Raw genomic sequence first — 24,302 nt, 5'->3', positions numbered from 1 at the left:
TCGGTGTATATTGAGACATTTTATTTCAAAGGTACACATCCAAACACACACACACAAATCACAGTAGTATGTTCTTTTAAAAATGCCTATTACTTAGGATAACTTCTTCTCCCTTTCAACATGATTTTAACATTTACTGTGTTCAAGACATGCAATTTTAGGTGTGGTTAAACATGAAGACATGTTATGTGAATATGAATGCAAATGAGGTATGTATGACATGCAGTGCTATTTCAGATAGTACTTCCATCTAGTGAAAAGATCATGGAAAACATAGCCCTTTAAACTTTACCATAGAAAGATGTAAATATAAAATAAAAATCTGTGAAATAGAAATTTTTATTTCCAAAGTTAAGTGTACTTTATTTTAATTTTAAGTGCATACATTTTGATATAAATACATAATTCTGCACTCACAAAGAACTGAAACAATGGTGAATATTTTTAGCATATATATTCACAATGATTTGTTTTTTAAGTTCTCATATTTTCTTTTTAATAAAGTATTAGTTAACTGTGCATTAGAGTTGCCTTCTCTTATGTTTCACATTTTGTAAGAGGCAAATTTTATGAGACTTTCACAAAATTTTAACTTTGGCATAAATCAAATACCCTCCTCTTTCCCAGACTGTTCTGTTATTAACCATAGTTTATTATTGTGGAAATGACATTGACATCTTAATATACATTTTTATCTCCTAATAACTGAAGCTCAGGCTTTGTGTTTGAAGGCTAGAGGTGTTTATAGCCTGTGTTAAGACGAATGTCTTTTCTCCTATCTTTTGTGGTTTATTCCTATGTGTTTTCCTCCATACTTTCTTCCCTCCCTTCCTTGCTCCATTCTTTATTCTTTTCACTCTTTTCTTTGAGACTTAGTTTTCACCTGGATCTGTCCTTCATTTCATTTATACCGGTTAAAGGTTTCTGCCTCACAGAAGCCTTCCCTCACCACACTAATACATTACTCAATTAGTTTATATTTTATCTTTAAAGAATTTAACAGCAGACACACACACACACACATGGGCCCGCACACACACACAAACACACATACATTTGTCACTTATTATTTTTCTATTTTCCCCCACTGGAACGTAAATGCCAATGCCATTAGGTGAACAAATCTGTCTGGATTTTGTTCTATACTTTATTTCCGGTGCCTTGAACAGACCAGACACAATAATTTGTTGTAACCTAACTACTTATCATCAAAAATTTGAGAAATGTTCTAGATGGAACTTCTGATATCTAAAAAATAAATCAAGGAGTTTGATCAACTCACTTTTTAATCTATGTATTCTCATTGATTATAGGTGTCACTTTTCTTATCACTGAAGAAGCAAAACATAAAGACAATACAAAGATATTAGGGGGTGAAGAAAAAAAACAGAAGCTCATATAAACTCACTACTGACTGAGTGAATAGTTATAAAAAGCACTAAATAACACTGCTGCCAAAATATGATTCATCATTGGTGCCAACTATTATTTAAGTTTGCAAATAATTTTTATTTTAAATTCTCTCTAGGTATCTTGCAAAAATAGCAGTTATTATTAAAAGAGTAAAGGGATTATTTTTAGGTATCCATAAATGGAATGTAATTGTATAATTATAATGATAGGAAATTTACTACTTAATATGTGTAGTGCTAAGTACATTTAATGAAGAAAAATTGTAACGTCTTACTTGTTTTTCTTTAAATACCACTGGATGTACTCCTTTGGTTCTGTGTGTATTTAATCTATCAAAGTCAAACTTGTTACATTATAATGTTGAACAAAATATCTTTCCTGGGACATCCTTGGTGGCCCACTGGCTAAGATGCTGAGCTTTTAATGTCAGAGGTCTGGGTTCTATCGCTTGTCAGGGAACTAGATCCCACATGCTGCAACTAAACCCAATGCAGCCAAATAAATAAATTATTAAAATTTGAAAAATCCTCTCCTTCATTTGCAATTTGCCTCTTCTAGTTTTTTTTTTTTTTCTTTTTGGCTACAGTTTTGCTTATAAAATTGGCTCCTGTTTTCTTTCACATTTATTTAATATTTTTCCATGTTTAACTCTAATGTAGAGCATAGGAAATAATTGTCTTATGTTCAACCATAAAGATAAGAAATTTTTCTATATTGTGAATATAAATGATATAAAGAGATAGCAACCATAAAAGATAATCCTTAGTCAATAGGGACTCTCAACAGTGTCATTTGACCTTGAAGATATGAAAGATAATGCTATGAAAGTGCTACACTCAATATGCCAGTAAATTTGGAAAATTCAACAGTGGTCTCAGGACTGGAAAAGGTCAGTTTTCATTCCAGTTCCAAAGAAGGGCAAAGTCAAAGAATGTTCAAAACAACTGCACAATTGCACACATTTCACATGCTAGCAAAGTAATGCGTGAAATTCTCCAAGTTAGGCTTCAACAGTATGTGAAACAAGAACTGCCAGATGTTCAAACTGGATGTAGAAAAGGCAGAGGAACCAGAGATCCATTGGATCATCAAAGAAACAAGAGAGTTCCAGAAAAATATGTACTTCTACTTCCTTGACTACTCCAAAGCCTTTGACTGTGTGGATCACAACAAACCGTGGAAAATCCTTACAGAGATGGGAACACCAGACCGCTTGACCTGCCTCCTGAGAAATCTTTATGCAGGTCAAGAAGCAATAGTTAGAACTGCACATGGAACAACAGACTGGTTCCAAATTGGGAAAGGAGGCCGTCAAGGCTATATATTGTCACCCTGCTTATTTAACTTATATGCAGAGTACATTATGCAAAATGCTGCACTAGATGAAGCACAAGCTGGAATCAAAATTGCTGGAAGAAATACCAATAATCTCAGATATGCAGTTGATACCATGCTTATGGCAGAAAGAGAAGAACTAAAGAGCCTCTCAATGAAAGTGAAATAAGAGAGTGAAAAAACTGGCTTAAAATTCAACATTTAAAAAGCTAAGATCATGACATCTGGTCCCATAAGTTCATGGCAAATAGATGGGGAAAAATGGAAACAGTGAGAGAGTTTATTTTTGGGGGCTCCAAAATTACTGCAGATGGTGACTGCAGCCATGAAATTAAAAGACACTTGCTCCTTGGAAGAAAAGCTATGAGAAACATAGCATATTTAAAAGCAGAGACATTACTTTGCTGACAAAGGTTCATATAGTCAAAGCTATGGTTTTTCCAGTAGTCGTGTATGGATGTGAGAACTGGAGCATAAAGAAGACTGAGCGCTGAAGAACTGATGCTTCTGAACTGTGGTGCTGGAGAAGACTCTTGAGAGTCCGTTGGACTGCAAGGAGATCTAACCAGCCAAATCTAAATGAAATCAACTTTGAATATTCATTGGAAGGACTGATACTGAAGCTGAAGCTCCAGTACTTTGACCGCCTGATGCAAAGAGCCAACTCATTAGAAAAGTCCCCGATGCTGAGAAAGATTGAAGGCAGGAGGAGAAGGGGACAGAAGGGGACAGAGGATGAGATGGCTTGATGGCATCACTGGCTTAATAGACATGAGTTTGAGCAAGCTCTGGGAGATGGTTAAGGACAGGGAAGCCTGTTGTGCTGCAGTCCATGGGGTCACGAAGGGTCGGACATGACTGAGAGGCTGAACAACAATGTTAAAGTTCTCGAAAAACTTTCATCCATCTCAACAAAACAAAGAAAAGTATATTTACATACAAAGAAAGTTATGAAGAAGTGAAAAGCCATTATAAGAAAAAAGCACCCTATGTCTACATTATCATGCTTATAGTATACATGCTTATAGTATACAAGCCCTAGCACTTTGAGAAATGCTATCTTATTTATTTCTTGCTGCATAAGAATGAAGTAAACATTGGTCTCCGTTTTGCAGTTCAGAAAACTGAAATCTTTAGTGGTTAAACCAATTAATCATTCTCTCACCTTTAGTAGATTATACAATCAAGGTTAGGCTGCATATCTATTTGACTCTGTGATTTCTGTTCTAAACCACATTTTAATACCTTATGGTATATAGATTATAGAAAACAGGAAAGAGAAATTCCAAGAAAAAGAGACCTATAGTCACAGCATGCCAATTAAAGTGAAAAGTCGTTTATAAATCAGAGTATTTGAACTCTGACACTAAAAAGTGGCAAGACTGATAAGAGGCATAACTGTAGAAAAAGAGAAGTCAAATGCGAAGGCCAAAATTGAGAAGCCAGATTAGGAGGATGCAGGACATGACTGATACTAGTCATTTTGGGGTGTGGGGTTAACAGCTGTGCTTTAACATTTGACATTGGTACTAAACAATTTAAGATAATGATTATGTAGAATGTTGAGTGAATTCCTTATATCTTCTTTCTTTTCCATGTCATGTTCTTAAATGAATTATATTTTAAATACTATCTTGAATCCTCCTTAGCCACTTTTGCATTTATATCTATGTTCTTGTTTACATATATATAATGCATATGGATTAAGTCTTGCTTAAACACATAAACATATATTAATATATCTGTACCCTTCTCTACATATATATTTAAATCTTCCTTAATGATGTTTGCAGGCTTCCCAAGCGGCTCAATGGTAAGAATCTGCCTGCCAAACAGGAGATGTGGGTTGGATCCCTGGGTCTGGAATATCTCCTGGAGAAGGAAATGGAAAAGGAAACCCACTTCAGTGTTTTTGCATGGGAAATCCCATGGACAGAAGAGCCTGGAAGTTACAGTCCATGGGGTCACAAAAGAGTCGGATAAGACTTAGTGAATCAACAACAACAAATGATGTTTGCATTTTAATTTATATCCTTATTTATACATCTCTAGCTACTTATCCATATATGTGCTGTGATGAGAAATTCAGAGGCATTGCCATAACTATACTACATCCCTAACTGGTAATTTGTTCAGTAAATTTATTGTTACCTTAATTTCTTTTAGCCAGTTCCTTTCCAGTCCTTATAAATTCCACTAAAATTATTCCTTAAATACTATTTTTTAAAAAGCCAACTGCTAAGCATACTGGGCTACTTGAACTGATGAGATAAGAGATACTGAATTACAAAACCCAAACTGAACAGGGATTAATCTTGCTGCTCATTTGTAATACTTGCTTTTGTTTCATTCAAGAAATTATTTTTGCTTGAATCAAACAAAAATGTTTGATTTTTATCTGGATGAAGATTGCCAGATACTTAATGTTTGATAAGATTAATTTTGAAAATCTTGTCATTCCCATGGTACTTTATGACTATGTTTTAGGTATCAGTTATACTAATATTGTAACAGTTGATTTTTAAAGGAATCAGAGGCAATTAAAATATGAAATATTATAAAATATTTATTTGAGAATCTAATGAATAAAATAAAAAATATGTATGATACATTTGAACTTGCATATTAATCACGACAAAATTTAGGGAATGATTTTACAGAATAAACAAGAATTTGCAGCTAAGAAATACATTCTTAGAGCAATGTTTCTCTAAAGTCTGAAGGTTTAATCTCAGAGAGTATACAGGTTTTCTCCTAGCAATCTTGTAAATAAATATATGGATACATGTTGGCGACAGTTTGAAATGTTTCAGTATTAACATATTATGAGTTTAGTATTGCCTGCCCTAAATCAACCTCTAGATTTACTTTTGTAGTTGAAGTGAATTATGTCATGAGTTGCTATATATAATAATTATAGCATATAGGTTTAATAAATAAATGATCCATTTATAGTGAGTGAAGCCTAAATGACATAAAATTAGACATTATACAGATTCATCACCATAGACAAAATGGAGAACTAGGTTTGAAAACTAAGTCACTAATCACAAGACACATAATTTATGTATTAAACTACATACTCTAGAAAAGCTAGTGTTATAATTGGTTTTTAGTTGCTAAGTCCTATCTGGGTAGCCTTTCCCTTCTTCAGGGGATCTTCCCAACTCAGGGATCAAACACAGGTCTCCTGCATTACGGGCAGATTCTTTACCAGCTGAACCACAAGGGAAGCCCAAGAATACTGGAATGGGTAGCCTGTCCCTTCTCCAGCGGATCTTCCCAACCCAGGAATAGAACCAGGGTTTCCTGCTTTTCAGGCAGATTCTTTACCAACTGAGCTATCAGGGACCCCTTTAAACTACATACTCTAGAAAAACCAGTCCTATAATTGTTGCTGTTTAATTACTAAGTCCTGTCTGACTCTTTTGTGACCCGATAGACTATAGGCCACCAGGCTCCTCTCTCCATGGAATTTCCCTGGCAAGAACACTGGAGTGGGTTGCCATTTTCTTCTCCAGCGAAACTTCCCCACCCAGGGATCAAACTCACATCTCCTGCATCACAGATGTGTTCTCTTCCACCAGGGAAGCCCAGTGATATGTAATAATCAGCACTATATTTACCTTGTATACAACTATTTGGTTTCAGAAAAAAAAAAATCATCCATCACAATAAATTTAAATTGAAATGTACTTATTAGCTTTTTTAAAGCATTTTTACAAGAACTTTAAGGATAAGAAACTTATATCTAGCTTTTATACTTGTATTTGAGTAATAATCATAGTTAAAATGATTTAAGTCAACTCAAAAATCATTCCTTATAATGCTTTGTTTTGTTATTTGAGGGAGTCTGTATTATTTCATTTTGAGAGATGCTGTTCCAAAGGACAAGCAATATGCCTTCTGAGTGTCTGTGTGCCCCACATGTCCTATACCCATCCTGTGCACAATGCTAAATAAATATTAATTGTTTATAACCAAACAGGAAATTAACAACAGCATTTGAAAAGGGTGTGTAAAGGAGTCTATTTTGCATTTTGAATGTTATTCCTTGGAGTTTGTTTTATATAATAATTTGTACATCAAATTATTTCTTAAAAGATAAGTACTCACTTGACCAATTTGTGGGCAATATAATGTACTCAAAAGTCATACAGTCCAAATCAATGACCTTTTAGTGCCTTTCATATCTATATAAATAACAATACCTTTAGAGAAAAATTAGGAAGCATGAACAATATTAAGATTATAGGAGGCAAAAAAGAGATATAAAGTGTCTGAAAGAGTCTAATTAATAAAATTTATGTGGAGAAGATATGAGATTTGATTGAAAAATTGTAATTACTGAAAAATTTTATTTTCATTTGAAATAATATACCAGGGACATAGTACAAGAACCAAGAAGCCACACACTGTGCATATTTGCCAGCTCCCTTCCAATTGGGTGGGACCCTGTGGGAGGGATGGTCCCTAGACATTGAGTGACAGTGTCATTGTTCTTCAGTTGTTCCAACTCTTTGCAACCCCATGGACTACAACACACCAGGCTTCCCTGTCCTTCACTATCTCCTGGAGTTTGCTCAAACTCATTGAGTCGATGATGACATTCAACCATCTCATTCCTTATCACCCGCTTCCCCTCCTACCTTCAATCTTTACAGTATCAGTAAATTCCAGTGAGTTGGCTCTTCATTTCAGGTTGCCAAAGTATTGAAGCTTCAGCTTCATCATCAGCATCAGTCCTTCCAATGACTATTCAGGACTGATTTCCTTTGAGCCAGGAACCTTCAACAAAGTGTGGGGATTGAGGCTTTTCAGTCACTTCTAGCTCAAAAATTGTAGTAGTCAAAATAAATATGTGCTTAGGGGCTACAGTGGAAACAGCTGTTTTTTAATTTTAAGAGAATAATTTGAAAAAATAAGGAATACATATTATTCATATGCAAGCCCCCATATATAAGTTAATATTGAAACAGCATGAGTATATTATTATCTCTTGATATTCTAGCAAATGTACAAAGATAAAATTAAAATAGATTCACATTTTGTTTTGCAAAGGTCATAAAAGTAATTAGACAGTGATTGATTGAAATAATATAACTAAGAAATGAAACTAAGCATCTCAATTAGAACTATATTTATCCTCTCAAGGTCTAGCAGTGTATTTTAGATTTGAATTCTATAAATTAGAAATTATATTATTAGGTTACTGATTTTTTTTTTCTAAAACAAGATGTGTTGCCTTAACAGAGTTTTTTAAAGTCCTATCAAAAGTTACCTAATTTGCTGACAAGTCACTATGTTGCTTTACTGAAAAAAAAAAATTCATAACTCTAATGAGTTATAATAACAAAGTAGGTCAGCAGACTGCTGAGTGCTCTGATTCTCCTTTGCCATCCTCATTCTGCCTATTAGGAAAGCCAGCCTGGTGACTCTTCCCTATTTTATGGAAAGACAGGCTCGTCACAGAAGTGAAATAATTTACATGCTGTCTTCTTCCTTGTCAGATGTGTATTCTTTTATTGGAACCAACATATGGAAATAACTTATAATGTGATGTATTATTTTCAAATGCAATGTACATTTTAGAAACTTTTTAGCATGAATTATAGTCCCCTAGTAGAAAAGAATAAAGGATATTATTTAAATTATATATTAGCTATGACTATAGTAAGATGTGATAGTTGCTCAGTTATGTCCAACTCTTTGCAACCCCATGGACTATAGTCCACCAGACTCCTCTGTCCATGGAATTCTCCAGGCAAGAATACCGGAATGAGTAGCCATTCCCTTCTTCAGGGGATATTCCTGATCCAGGGATTGACCCCGGGTTTCCTGCATTGCAGGCAAATTCTTTACCTTCTGAGCCACCAGGGAAGTCAAGATGCTTCAGTGATAACAAATCCAATCTGTAAGTTTCAAAATTTTTTTCTTAGATAGACTAGATTTTAAATTTCAAATGACCAATGGCTAGGTGAAGCACCATTCATGAAATTAACTTATCTAACAAGTGGTACCTATTAAAATTGGAAAATATCTTACTGTTCAATATTTTCTCCAAGAAGATTAATTTACTAACCTTTATTCTCCATCTCTATCTATTATATTTGTATGAATACTGTGGAGACTTTCACAGATGAAATGTAATAGTACATGTAACACATCATCTCATTTTTCTGAATAAAAGGAAAACACATTCATTCCTGTTTTGCAGATGAATAGTCTAACCGAGAGAATTGTTATTAGGTTTATATGAAGCCAGAAGCGGACAGTATGAGAGCTGAGGTACAGGCACTGATGTATGACAGTATGGGAGCTGATCAGATTTTTCCCTTGAATTAATACTGAACTTACCATAGCATCTTATTTATCTCACTTCAGGGCCCAAAAGAGCTTCATCCATTATTAATTGTCAATTCAGGTTTGAAGAAAACAACTATAAATCGATTGCACCAGTGGGAGGCCTCAGAATATATATGAAAATATTTGAGAAACTCATTGCATTTTGTTTGTGTCTGTTGGTTTTTAAGGTGTATTGTTTTACTACTTTCATAAAACTAAAAGAATCTGGCAAAGAAAGACATTTTAACTCCCCATTTATTCTGAATTCCTCATCTATCAAAGTTTTACATGACATGAAGAAAGCCATGTGATAAGTAAAGGATATAAAAAAAACAACAGTGGGAACATTTTCTGAATGTTAGAATGAACATTTTCATAGTCCCACTATATACTCCATTATTTCTGAGAAGTATTTTCTTATTTTTCAAGATGCAGTATATTCTGGAAATGAGTAGTCCCTAAGAAAAATTGAATTTGGCTTGCGAATCTTTAGTTTATTTCAGTTATATATATTCTTACAGTATGCCAAAAATCATAGGCATTTTATCAAATAAGATATTAAGAATTTGTGCTAGAATCATTGGCTGGTCTTCTTTATGTTTTGAGACTATAGAGATGGGTGCAGTGTAATCAGCACTTAAATACTTTTCTAGGATTACCAGCCAGGAGCCTCAGAATCATTGCTCCAACAAAGTGAGTTAATTAACACCTGGCTCAGCTGTACAACCTGCTGACTCATGCTCCATGCATAGAGTTGTAAGCACATTCATCTCTGGATTGCAACCATTTATCCTAACTGAATAGGTTTGATAATGATGAAAAATCACATAGGAAAATTTGAGGATTCACTACATCTTTTTAATTTATAAAAAGATATATAACAACAAACCATCATATAGTCTGTATAATCCAGTAGCATTTTCCAGAGCATAACATGAAGTCAACAGAATTTTTCTTTAAATACATTCTAAAAGATAGAAATAAATGTTGATTATATCTATTTATGCTACCCACCAAAGCAATTGATTTATATACACAGAACACTTTTGTGCTAGCCTTTGCCATTGTGGTCAAGGTGATAATCTAAGATCCTGACTCATACAAGTTTGGAAAGACCTTCTAGTAAAAAAATAATAATAATAATTTCAGTTGTATAATATGAGGGTATAATTCAGTTTCACCATTTTAATTAGTTGTGAACTATGTTTTTGTCCTTTAGATGATTTTTAAATTTATGTATTTGTTCTAAGATCAGCTATTGATCCATATTTTTAAAAATATTTAGATAAAATTATAACATGATTGGGAAAAATACCGTTTCAGATGGTACCCATTACCAGCTCACTACTACTCCCAAGCTAAAAGTAAAGCATTAATACTCCATTAAACGATTACATTCTGTCTAGCACTTTTGTAATTATGCTCTCAATTGGGTTGTTGATTCTTAAGGAAGAAGAAAAAGCAAAAAGAAATTTGGCAGAAATAGGTAATCAGTAAATCAAGTTAAAGTTGATATTATTCTATAGCAATTATGAAAGTCATTCTCCTGAGGATAATATGCCATTTCACTCATGGAGATTATATTTTGTCTCTGTTTTTGTTATTATTTTACCAGGAAGTCAGAAGTTTTTCAAAAAAAATAGCTCTTTAGAAAAGTTTGAAAAAGATTCCATGCATTAATTTTTATTTAATAAACTATATAAACAAGAAAACCTTATAGATGATAGATCTGGATGCCATTTATATACAAAAACTTATGAGAATGACTTTCTAATGTCTTCTAATGTATTTCTCTATCATTTAATTTGTATCATAATGCATTGTGTGAACAAATTATAGTGGTTTAGTGTTCTCTAAAAATTAATTAATTAAGAAAGAAATAAAAGTCAAAGAATTGATGGTTTTGAGCTATGACATTGGAGAAGACTTGAGAGTCCCTTGGAGTGCAAGGAGATCAAACCAGTCAATCCTAAGGGAAATCAGTCGTGAATTCATTGAAAAGACTGATGCTGGGAAAGACTGAAGGCAGGAGGAGAAGGGGACGACAGAGGATGAGATGGTTGGATGGCCTCACTGACTCAATGGACATGAGTTTGAGTAAGCTCCAGGAGTTAATGGACAGGGAGGTCTGGCGTGCTGTACTCCATAGGGTCACAAAAAGTGGGACACGACTGAGCAACTGAACTGAACTGAACTAAAAAAATTAAATGATCACAAAATTTGAAAGAGAAAGAGGAAGCTAAACCCATTATTTTGTTGTTGTTTAGTCATTAAGCTATGTCAAACTCTTGTGACCCCATGGACTGTAGCCCACTAGGCCCCTCTGTCCATGGAATTTTCCTTGCAAGTATACTAGGTCAGCTGCTATTTCGTTCTTCAGGGGATCGGGATCTTCCTGACCCAGGGATCAAACCCATGTCTCCTGTATGGATAGGTGGATTCTTTACCACTGAGCCACCCGAGCAACCCAACCCTTTATTTTACATAAGAATAAAACATACAAAATAGAAGTAGGAGATAAGAAACAAATAGCTAAAGCAGTAAAACATAGATTACCTTTTCTCTTTTGGGCTTTCTGTTCACCACTGAGGCCATCTGCCATTGTCACTGGATGTCTTTGAAGCCTGTTCTTAGTCAAAGGAAAGGAAATGTATGCCTTTATCATCAGCAGCTGTTGTTTATAATAACTGGTTTCTTTTGCTGATATATTCTCATTAAGATCTTTCATTTCTCATCTAGTAAGTAAACAATATGTTTATGGGCATATTTCTACCAACTTCTTTCTAATAAAATATTATAAGAGTTAAAACTTCTATCCAGTATCTAATATACAGTATATGCAATTAAGTATTATTATTATTATTATTATTTGGTTCTTTATGCATCTATTGGTTTTGTGACATTTATTCACAACCATGCTCAGCAAATTGTCTATATTCAGTGATGAATAAAGAGCTGGTTAATTTCAGTGTCCTAGCCTGCAGCACTTCTTTACCTTTTAAAGATACTTTTGCATGCAATAAGCAATGTTATGAATATATTATGACTAAAGAAGGAGACATTGAGAAGATCTGTCAAAGTTCAGGCAGAAAGTTGGGACAGAATGAGATCTAAGGCAGTAGGATCCTGACTTGCACTCGCCCTTGATTTTCATTAATGTATGAATGAAGACTGGCTGAAAACTTTGAAGAAATCATATGTCCAGATGATTCAGTAAAATAAATTCCTGTCCCAGGACCTCGCTAAAGGAATCAGTTTGAAGGATATAGGTAAAACATATGGGCTTGGATTTCAAATATTCTAATGCATAAACATGGGCATAATGATGCAAATTCTAAAATATTATCAGATTTGGGCTAAGATTTGCAGTTGAATATTTTTTTAATATGAATTTCACCCAATTGGAATTGGAATAGACCATGTGTCAGGTATGTGCCCATCTACTGGAAATGTAGTGTGTTAGAGAAGATTAAAACAAAAAGGTACAGAGAAAACATTAATAAAATGGTATTGTTAAAGGATATACTACTGAGCTAGTTAAATGGAGGTGGGTTTGTGGCAAATCACAGCACTGGGAAAGGATATCAGTGCTGGAGGTACACACTCTCCATAAAGCAGAATAATGACAAATTCTTGGCTTACCTAATGGACAAAATTATTTTGCAAAGCACAATAGAAGTGATGAAAGTTTACTTTAAAATTGTTGGTTAAGGCAAAGTGATAAGAATCTGAAAGGAAGAATGCAAGTAATCTTGAACTAACTATGAGAAATGGTATGATCGTAAAGTGGCTAAACATGCTCAAGCTCTGGAAATAGATTGATTAGATTCATCTTTTGGTTCTCTCATACTTAGCTGTGTGACCTTGGAAAAGAGATTTAGCCTATTTGTACCTTGGTTTTCTCATCTGTAATGTGGGAATTACAGGAGAAGGAAACGTGGGGGTTACTGGAGAGGGAAATGGCAACCCACCCCAGTATTCTTGCCTGCATAATTCCGTGAACATAGGAGCCTGGAGAGCTACAGTCCAGGGTGTCACAAGTCGGATGTGACTGAACACACGCACAATATGGGGATGGCGATTATATTTACTTCACAGAGTTTGAAGTGAATGAAGGAACTTATACGTGCCAAATATTTAGAACAGTTCTTTTTACGTTTCACAGCTCAGTACACAGTATTAACAGTTGTAGTTGCATGTGAACTAGACTTGATTTTCTTTCTATAAATTTATGTATAACCCTCCCATAAAAAAAAAGGATGATATGAAAGCTTGAAGTGGAAGCTGATATACCATATACCTAGAAATATTAAATGGCATGGAAAGAAAAATGTTTGTAATACGTAAGCCTGGGTAAAGAAAAAAACAAAAAGGATCTGAGTAATACTTTGCTTTTGTTTTCCTACCACCTACAGAAATACTAAGGAAAGTGGTTTGAACCCGCAATGATATCTGTAAATAAAATTTAAAATAAGAGAAACAGTAATGACATTTATTAATACTTGGACCAAAGACCAGGAAATAGATGCCCCCTTCACCTGGGATTCATGGAATGGTAATATTAATAAATGACAAAATATGGAATATTTTCAGTTCAGTTCAGTCACTCATGTCCGACTTGTTGCAGCCCCATGGACTGCAGCACGCCAAGCTTTCCTGTCCATCATCGACTCCCGAGTTTACCCAAACTCATGTCCATTGAGTCGGTGATGCCATCCAACCATCTCATCCTCTGTCGTCCCCTTCTCCTCCCACCTTCAATCTTTCCCAGCATCAGGGTCTTTTCCAATGATTCAGTTCTTTGCATCAGGTGGCCAAAATACTGGAGTTTCAGCTTCAGCATCAGTCCTTCCAATGAATATTCAGGACTGATTTCCTTTAGGATGGACTGGTTGGATCTCCTTGCAGTCCAAGGGACTCTCAAGAGTCTTCTCCAACACCACAGTTCAAAAGCATCCTTTCTTTGGTACTGAGCTTTCTTTATAGTCCAACTCTCACATCCATACATGACCACTGGAAAAACCATAGCCTTGACTAGACGGACCTTTGTTGGCACAGTAATGTCTCTGCTTTTTAATATGCTGTCTAGGTTGGTCATAATTTTACAGTAGTCATGTATGGGATATTTTCAATTTTGTTTAATAATTCAGTCTGTGGAGTAAAGTATTTTACACTGAATAGATGGAGTACACTAGGAAAATTGAACTCCAAGTCAATACTTTGGTACTCCACATGGACTGGACCCATGATCCATGTGAATTGCTCCTTAAAATGGTGATATATTTGAGAAGAAATGGTGGACTGATTGAATAGGTTCTTTCATAAACCACAAAATGGACAAAGCACTGATTACCCACGGTATATGTAAATAATGTGTGAATTGAGAAAGAGAATGCAGAAAAATGCTGCTAAAGACAGCCTGATGTTTCAGTGATTAAGAATTCACCTGCCAAAGCAGGAGACACAGCAGATGCTAGTTTGATCTTTGGGTCAGGAAGATCCCCTGGAGAAGGAAATGGCAACCCACTTCAATATTCTTGTCTGGGAAATCCTGTGGACAGAAGAGCCTCACAGGCTACAGCCCATGGGGCCCCAAAAGAGTTGGAGACGACTTAGCAACTAAACAACAACAACAATATTTCGTGTTAATTTCAACCAAAACTCTACACTAAATTATAAAATAAATTGTTTGTGAGCACTGAGAAAAGGTTGTATTTGGCTAGAGAAACATTTAATGAAAGCAAGTCATAAAAACACAGACTTTTTCTCATTTTTCTTCTTTTGTATGTATGATATATAAAAGAAAAAATAACGGTTTCTTGAAAACATTGCTAAGGACATATGAAAGTCCACTCTTATGCTCTTTGAGATGGGCATTAGACTTGTATTTACAGTTTGTATAGCGTTTTCTGCAAGTTTTCTGTCATGTTCTTCATGACATTTTATGAAATATTTTGATTAACAAAAATAGAATTGGACAGGGCATGTTTTCTGCTCTCCTACACTAAAATGCAGATTAGTAGCTTGATGTCAATATAGAAAATGTTTAGTGGATGTCTGTAAGATATGAAGTCTTTTTAACATATTGATGTGATCCGAGTTGTTTTCAGCATATTAGCAATAACCTGGTTGAAGCCTCCAAAGATGCAGTCAACACAAAGCAAAAAATAAATAGCTAATATACAATATTATAGATTACTATTCAAGAAGATCTTGTTATATAGGAAAATGAACTGAGGCTAATAGAGTGGATTTCTTATATGACAAAATATAAGGTCTTATAATAATAATCAAAAAGAGGAAAGGTACAGGAATCAAACATGGCTGAATCAAGGATGTGAAAAATGCATAGGAAATTGATGACTATAATTTCAGTATGTGTCAATAATTGAGATATTGCCCGTGTTAAATAAATTTAAAAATTCTAACTGACAATAATTTTATAAGAAAAATACTTAATTTAATTTTGGACATCGGATTCTAAGATCTGGTAATTCTATATGCAATTATTTTCTGACCTGAAGATACACAGTTAATTATATATTGGAAATGTAAATGCTCACTGGTTATCACTTTTATACCTGAAATTATACTTTTAAAACTAATTTTGATCCATTTATAAGTTCATTTGTATGTAAGATAAATTAAGGACATCATGACACATTAATAATTAACTTTGATTTTTTTCAGTAACCACTTTTCTCAGATAACTCACTTGATTATTTAACAGAGTATTTTGGTATTAAGAAAGATTAAAGCCAACTTACATATTGTAAAAACCTAGTGAGAGTGCAGATCAGAAATGGAATTATATCAAGATGAACAAAGGAGAGTTCATTATTTTTACAGTTAATCTTTTCAATTATTAATATGTAAACAAGAAACAAAGGCTTCTTGTGCAGCATTTTTCTTTGTAGTGCATCACTCACTGTGTAGCTGAATTTAGTTCATAAATTACTATCACTCATTTTGACAGATCACTCCGATGAATCCTTGACTGAGAAACTTAGAAGTAATGTGGCTCTGCTTCCACAAACCATTAACATCTTGTCTCATTAGTTCTATTTTCCTTTATTACTTGTAATATGAAAAATCTCTAAAATTGTAATGAAATATTCCCCTAGATTAAATTAGTCTTTTGCCAGTTTCCATTTGGAGCACAATCAGAGCAAAAGATTACTTATTAAGTTGCAAGAAAGTCAGAAGCTGTACATTTCACATTTGACTTCACCAAAAATAATGCTATCCCAAATATAATTGTAATGCATCTGCTTGTTGGTTTCATTGATTGTTTTCATCACAACCAAGTTATGGAAAACTGAACATAAAAGTGTCTTAAAATTGCTTATCTCTTTATTATCAGATAAAAGAGATAATAGATTATAAGTTAACTCCTCTATAAATTTTTCATTTCTGAAATTGCATTTCTTTAGAGAATCCAGAGCAAACACAGGAGAAGGGTTATAAAATAAATAACCAATCAACCAAACACCTGTAGTTAAATCCATCAGTATAAATAGAACACAATTAATTAAAGCCTTTAGATAGCTTATTTTCACTTATTTCCCAACAATTTGGTCAAGAGTTCAATGGTAAGAGAAAATGGGGATAATATCTGAAAGTTATTTTAAAAAACCATTCTTGACTCCATTGGAATTAATGAAAGTTCAATCCAATTTAACATGTAAGTGTCCCATACTGTACATCATAGCATGCCACAGTTGAATATACAACATAATCAAAAAGTTTGATTATCAAACAGTAATTTAATATATTCTGTAATATTCTGTTTAAAATGACAGGAATAGAAAATAGTTCAGCAACTTTAGAAACCAACAATTGCATATTACTATAAGAGTCAACTCTATCCTCGGCTACAAAGAATATAATTAATCTGATTTCAGTATTGACCATCTGGTGATCTCCATGTGTAGAATCTTCTCTTGTGTTGTTAGAGGAGGGTGTTTGGTATGAGCAGTGTCCTCTCCGCAAAACTCTTTTAGTCTTTGCCCTGCTTCATTCTGTACTCCAAGGCCAAATTTGCCTGTTACTCCAGGTAACTCTTGACTTCCTACTTTTGCATTTCAGTCCCCTGTAATGAAAAGGACCTCTTTTTTGGGTATTAGTTCTAGAAGGTCTGTAGGTCCTCATAGAACTGTTCAACTTCAGCCTCTTCAGCATTACTGGTTGGGCCATAGACTTGGATTATTGTGATATTGCATGGTTTGCCTTAGAAACAAACAGAGATCATTCTGTCATTTTTGAGATTGCATCCAAGTGCTGCATACCAGATTCTTTCATTGACTGTGGGGGCTACTACATTTCTTCTAAGGATTCTTCCCCACACTAGTAGATACAATGATCATCTGAGTTAAATTCACCCATTCCAGTCCATTTTAGTTCGCTGATTCCTAAAATGTCGATGTTCACTCTTGCCATCTCCTGTATGACAACTTCCAATTTACCTTGATTCATGGACCTAACATTCCAGGTTCCTATGCAATGTTGTTCTTTACAACATAGGACTTTACTTTTATCACCAGTAACATCCACAACTGGGTATTGTTTTTGCTTTGGCTATGTCTCTTCATTCTTTCTGGAGTATTTCTGCACTGTTCTCCAGTAGCATATTGGGCACCTACTGACCTGGGGAGTTCATCTTTCAGTGTCCTATCTTTTTGCCTTTTTAAACTGTTCATGGGGTTCTCAAGGCAAGAATACTGAAGTGGCTTCCCATTCCCTTCTCTAGTTGACCACGTTTTGTCAGAAGTCTCCACCATGACCCGCCTGACTACTTGGCATGGCTCATAGTTTCATTGAGTTAGACAAGTCTAACCTTGCCAAATAAGGTAAAAACAAGGGTGAAAAACAAGACTGGGAGCTGACTGTGGCTCAGATCATAAACTCCTTATTGCCAAATTCAGACTTAAATTGAAGAAAGTAGTGAAAACCACTAGACCATTCAGGTATGATCTAAATCAAATCCCTTATGATTATAGAGTGGAAGTGACAAATAGATTCAAGGGATTAGAACTGATAGACAGAGTGCCTGAAGAACTATGGACAGAGGTTCATGACATTGTACAGGAGGCAGTGACCAAGATCATCCCCAAGAAAAAGAAGTGCAAAAAGGCAAAATGGTTGTCTGAAGAGACCTTACTAATAGCTGAGAAAAGAAGAGAAGCTAAAGCAAATGAGAAAAGGAAAGATATACCCATTTGAATGCAGTGTTCCAAAGAATAGCAAGGAGAGATAAGAAAGCCTTCCTCAGTGGTCAGTGCAAAGAAATAGAGGAAAACAACAGAATGGGAAAGACTAGAGATCTCTTCAAGAAAATTAGAGATACCAAGGGAACATTTCTTGCAAAGATGGACACAATAAAGGACAGAAATGGTATGGACCTAACAGAAGCAGTAGATATTACGAAGAGGTGGCAAGAATACACAGAAGAACCATACAGAAAAGATGCTCATGACCCAGATAACCACGATGGTGTGAGCACTCACCTAGAGCCAGACATCCTGGAATGTGAAGTGACGTGGGCCATAGAAGCATCACTGTGAACAAACTAGTGGAGGTGATGGAATTCCAGTTGAGCTATTTCAAATCCTAAAAGAAGAGACTGTGAAAGTGCTGCACTCAATATGCCAGCAAATTTGGAAAACTCAGTGGTGGCCACAGGACTGGAAATTCCAGTTTGCATTCCAATCCCAAAGAATGTGAAAAGTGAAGTGAAAGGGAAGTCACTCATTTGTGCCAGACTCTTTGTGACCCCATGGACTATAGCCTATGAGGTTCCTCCATCCATGGAAATTTCCAGGTAAGAATAATGGAGTGGGCTGCTGTTTCCTTCTTCAGGGGAATCTTCCTGACCCAGGGATTGAACTTGGGCCTCTCGCATTGCAAGCAGATGATTTTACCATCCTGAGCCACCACGGAAGCTCCCAACAAGGGCAATGCCAAAGAATGTTCAAACTAACACACATCTGTACTCATCTCACACACTAGTGAAGTAATGCTCAAAATTCTCCAAGCCAGGCTTCAACAGTTTCTGAACCATGAACTTCCAGCTGTCCAAGCTGGATTTAGAAAAGGCAGAGGAACCAGAGATCAAATTGCCAACATCCGTTGGATCATCAAAAAAGAAAGAGAATTCCAGAAAAATATCTACTTCTGCCTTATTGATTATGCCAAAGCCTTTGACTGGGTGGATCACAATAAACTGTGGAAAATTCTTAAAGAGATGGGAATACCAGACCACCTTATCTTCCTCCTGAGAAATCTGTATTCAGGTCAAGAACCAAGAGTTAGAACTGGACATGGGAACACAAACTGGTTCCAAATTGGGAAAGGAGCATGTCAAGGCTATATATTGTCACTCTGCTTATTTAACTTATATGCAGAATACATCATGCAAAATGCCAGGCTGGATGAAGCATAAGCTGAAATCAAGATTGCCAGGAGAAATATCAATAACCTCATATATACAGATGACACCACCATTATGGCAGAAAGCAAAGAGGAACTAAAGAGTTTCTTGATGAAAGTGAAAGAGGAGGAGTAGTAAAAAGAAAAGTTGGCTTAACACTAAACATTCAGAAAACTAAGATCATGGCATCTGGTTCCATCACTTCATGGCAAATAGATGGGGAAACAATGGAAACAGTAAGAGAATTTATTTTGGGGGGCTCCAAAATCACTGCCAGTGGTGACTGCAGCCATGAAATTAAAAGACACTTTCTCCTTGGAAGAAAAGCTATGATCAAACTAGATAGCATGTGAAAAAGCAGAGACATTCCTTTGCCAACAAAGGTCCATCTAGTCAAAGCGATGGTTTTTCCTATAGTCATGTATGGATGTGAGAGTTGGACTATAAAGAAAGTTGAGTTACAAAGAGGGAAGCTTTTTAACTGTGGTGTTGGAGAAGACTCTTGAGAGTCCCTTGGACTGCAAGGAGATCCAACCAGTCCATCCTAAAGGAAATCAGTCCTGAATATTCATTGGAAGGACTGATGCTGAAGCTGAAACTCCAGTATTTTGGCCACTTGATGCAAAGAACTGAATCATTGGAAAAGACCCTGATTCTGGGAAAGGTTGAAGGCTGGAGGATTAGGGTTGACAGAGGATGAGATTGTTGGATGGCATCACCAACTCGATGGACATGAGTTTGAGTCAACTCTGAGAGTTGGTGATGGACATGGAAGCCTGTCATGCTGCAGTCCATGGGGTCACAAAGAGTCACACACGACTGTGCAACTGAACTGAACTGAACTGATAAGAGTCAACTAAATCAATAAATAAGCAGGAATCTTTACTTTCTAAAAATACAATTTAATAAATGAATTTGACTGCACATAGAAAGTAATAATTGCATAACAACTTAAGGCTATCAAATTAAGTTGCAAGCATGTTAAAAATAAATAAAAAGGAAAACACAGTTCCTTTGTAAAGTGTTACCCAGACATTATCTGATCTAATCAAACTGACTTCAAATGAGTCACAAGCTTAAATGTCTATACCAGCCAATCCAATAATATAGATGCCTGTATTAGACCAGGTGTAAAATAAAAAGCAGCCACTCTCCTCTGGTCAACTAGGGAAATCTTACCTTGTCTAAGGAACACAGCTGCTCCTCCATTTCATCTGATAATTATCACATAAATATTATATCTAGTTTTGCCCAGAATGATCACGGAAAGCTGGATATTCAGATTTTTATGGGAAATGCCATAATCTTTTAGATATAGCAACTAATATACATACAGACACACATACAGACTTGCACACAGATACACACATACACAGCATACCTAATTTTATTTTGCTTCAGTTTATTACATTTTGCATTTTGTTTTTCTTTTTTTTTTTTTTTTACAAATTGCAAGTTTGTGGCTGCCCTGTATGGAACAAGTCTATAGGCACCCTTTTTGCAGCTTTATTTGCTCACTTGGTGTCTCTGTGTCACATTTAGTTAATTCTTGCAATATTTCAAACTTTTAAAATTGTTACTATATTTATTATGGTGATATGATCAGTTATTTTTGATGTTACTATTGCAAAATGGTTACAACTCACTCAAGGCTCAGATGATGGTTGGTGCTTTTCAGCAATAAAGTATTTTTTAAGTTAAGGTATACACATTTTTTTTAGACATAATACTGCACACACTTTATATGTACTGGGAAACAAAATATCCCTATGACTGACTTCATTGTGATACTAGATTTATTTCAGTGATTGAAAACCAAGCCCATAACATTGCTGAGGTATGCCTGTAAAGACAAAAGATATATATATACACACAAGGATACATGGATATATATGAACTATTATTTAATTATATATATATATATTATTTTACATAATTATTGTTTTTCGAAAATGATGTGCCAAAAGAAAAAAATACCAACAAGCTTGATTTAGATCCAATAGGCCATCAGTTTCCAGCTTCTGAAATTAATCATTTAGTTCATAGAGTTGAAACTAGAATTATAGGCTTGCTGCCTGCATTCATTGGCCTTTTCTTTGCAGACTCAGGCCCTAATAGAATTTCTCCTCTCTACTCCATTTACAAAAGGGAAAAAAAAATCAGTTAATGTAAAAGGACCCTGAGGGACATGGGAGAAAGGGAATTTGACCACATTAGTGACTCAGCCTTATGGTAGTGATAAAATCAAAGACATATCCAGCATCTTAAATTTATCACTAGAGATGTTTTTCAGTTTTAAGTATAAAGTGTCTTGGCTGGACTAAAAATGATTTGGAAGAATATCATACATGTAATTAAATATAAGACTTCCTCTCCCTAAACCACAATATCTATTTGCATCCACTTATTTGCATGAGATTAAAGGATGCCTTAGTAGCATTTTTTATCTACTTTCTCTCTCTCTCCACTTAGCTACCTTCTTACCTATTTATTTATTGAATGGCTATTCATATCCCCTAGCGGGAAAATAGACTGATAAAACAAAATCTTGCCCTAATAGTCTATTTTTACCCAGGGATGTACAAAATAAACAGCTGTAGAAGATAATCTCAGGCAGCACAAATCCTACTAAGAAATCTAAAGAGAGAACACAGTACAGTGCTTGACCTGGGTCAAGCAGATCTATTTAAAGGCGAGCAGTCCTGGACGAAGGGACAGCTGACTGGTATGGCTAGAGTGGCATGCTAGAGGAACACAAAAATGATGTTGGAAAGAGAGGCAGGGGCTAGCCAAATCACAAAGCATCTTGTAAACTGCACGAAGATGGGAGGTTTTCTTCTCTGTAATGAGAAGAAAATGAATGAGACCCAGTGAGAAGCCCTGCGCTGTGAGAAGCCCTTCCAGGGCAGAAAGCAGAGGAGGAAGTCCTACTTTCTCATTTTACAGAAAAAGTTACAGCCCTGGGTGCTAAGGGGCCAGGGTGTGAGCGCATGTCTAAGTAAGGTGGCAGAGGTCGGGGCAGCGGAGTCCAGAGCGGTGCAGAGGTCAGCTGTGTGTAATGAAAGCTCCAGACAGTGAAGCAGGGCAAAGCCAGCAGCAAAGAAGCGTGACCTGATTAGTGAGGTCCGGCCATGGGGCGGCAGCTGCCCACCCTCCGGGGAGAGCCAAGGAGCACGGTGGCCTGCATAAATAGATCAGACTGATCTGAAACACGTGACATGTTCCTTAGCGTGTCAGGTGGAAGAGGGGGCCCGAGGTTCTTCAGTCACATAGGTGGGAGAGGCTACCAACTTAATTTAGGTATAAATACTAAGCTGACCTCGTGTTTTTCTAATGAGAGATAATTTGGTTAGACTTGTTCTTTTGTTATGTCAGTCAGTCAACGAGTATTTATTCATTGTCTGCTCTGTGCCAGACACCCCGTTGATGGTACTGTTATTCCTGCCTTGGGAATTCTACATCTGAATTGGACTTGTTACTATACAAGGAATAATTGGGGCTAAGCTTGATTTCTTCAAGTATCATGTTCAAGGATGAGAAACCAAAGGTTTGATTTCTGGCAGTCTCGGACCTTTTGTGATGCTTGAGTTCTTTGATTGTTGTTTTTTGTTTTATTTATTTATCTAGACTGGATCAGGTCTTAGTTGGGGCACATAGACTCTTCACTGCAGCACATGGGATGTTTCATTGTGGCCCACGGACTCTCTAGTTGTGGCATGGGGGCTAACCATCCTCCCTTGAATTGCACAGTGGATTCTTAACCACTGGACCACCAGGGAAGTCCCTTTCCATTTCTTTCTGACTTCATTATATGCAAGACTCTCAAGCACAAATTTAAGCGGATGCTTTGTTGATGTGTACCGTAACAACTATTAAGTTTTGTTCTTTTTTGTCATCCCTTTAATCTCCTTTAATACCACTACTTCTAAGAAGTCTTTGTAAAAGTACTCTGTGTAGTTGTGTTGATATCAAATAAAATCATTAGGGATCCATTTTAAAATACTTAGGCTACACTTGTAAAAGTAATATACTGTTTGTCCACTTGCTGTCTTTAACTCTGGGGAGCATTTTTTTTTTTTCATCTCCACGAGCCATTTGCTCTATTTCACTCCACTTATGTAGTGATACAGGGTGACTGGAATAACTTAATGATAGCCAAACTCTCTTGGAATAAAAGGGAAATTTGTGTATGGTGTTAGAGACTGTTCTAATTTCATTTTTTACATGTTGCTGTTCATTTTCCCCAGCACCATTTATTGAAAAGACTGTTTTTTCCACCACTGTATAGTCTTGCCTCTTTTGTTGTAGATCAATTCACCATAAGTGCATGGGTTTATTTCTGGGTTTTCTATTCTGCTCCATTGATCTATATTTCTACTTTTGTGCCAGTACCTTACTGTTTTGATGAATGGTTTAAAGACCTACATGTGAGATCAGATACTATAAAGCTCTTAGAGGAAAACGTAGGCACTCTCTGACATAATTCATACGAATATCTTTTTCAATCTGTCTCCCAGAGTAATGGAAATAAAAATAAACAAATGGGACCTAATTAAATTCAGAAGTTTTTGCACAGCAAAGGAAACAATAAACAAAATGAAAAGACAACCCACAGAATGGGAGAAAATATTTGCAAATGATGTGATCAACAAGGGATTAGTCTCCAAAATTTACAAACACTCATGTGACTTAGTATCATCAAAACAAACAACCCATCAAAAAATGAACAGAAGACCTAAATAGACATTTAAGATGTATAGATGGCTAAGAGGCCCATTAA

At 35.6% G+C, this 24,302-nt stretch overlaps 1 protein-coding gene across 1 annotated transcript in view; it reads left to right on the top strand.

Annotated features, from left to right (window-relative positions):
* HCN1 (hyperpolarization activated cyclic nucleotide gated potassium channel 1) overlaps positions 1–24,302 on the top strand; it is a 442,779-nt gene that overhangs the window by 240,471 nt on the left and 178,006 nt on the right. The gene's annotated exons all lie outside the window — the stretch shown is intronic.

The sequence above is a fragment of the Muntiacus reevesi genome, chromosome 14 (genome assembly GCF_963930625.1).
Source record: "Muntiacus reevesi chromosome 14, mMunRee1.1, whole genome shotgun sequence".
Lineage (NCBI taxonomy): Eukaryota > Metazoa > Chordata > Mammalia > Artiodactyla > Cervidae > Muntiacus > Muntiacus reevesi.
Note: the sequence above shows the minus strand (reverse complement) of the source record. Positions and strands in the feature narration are given on the sequence as shown.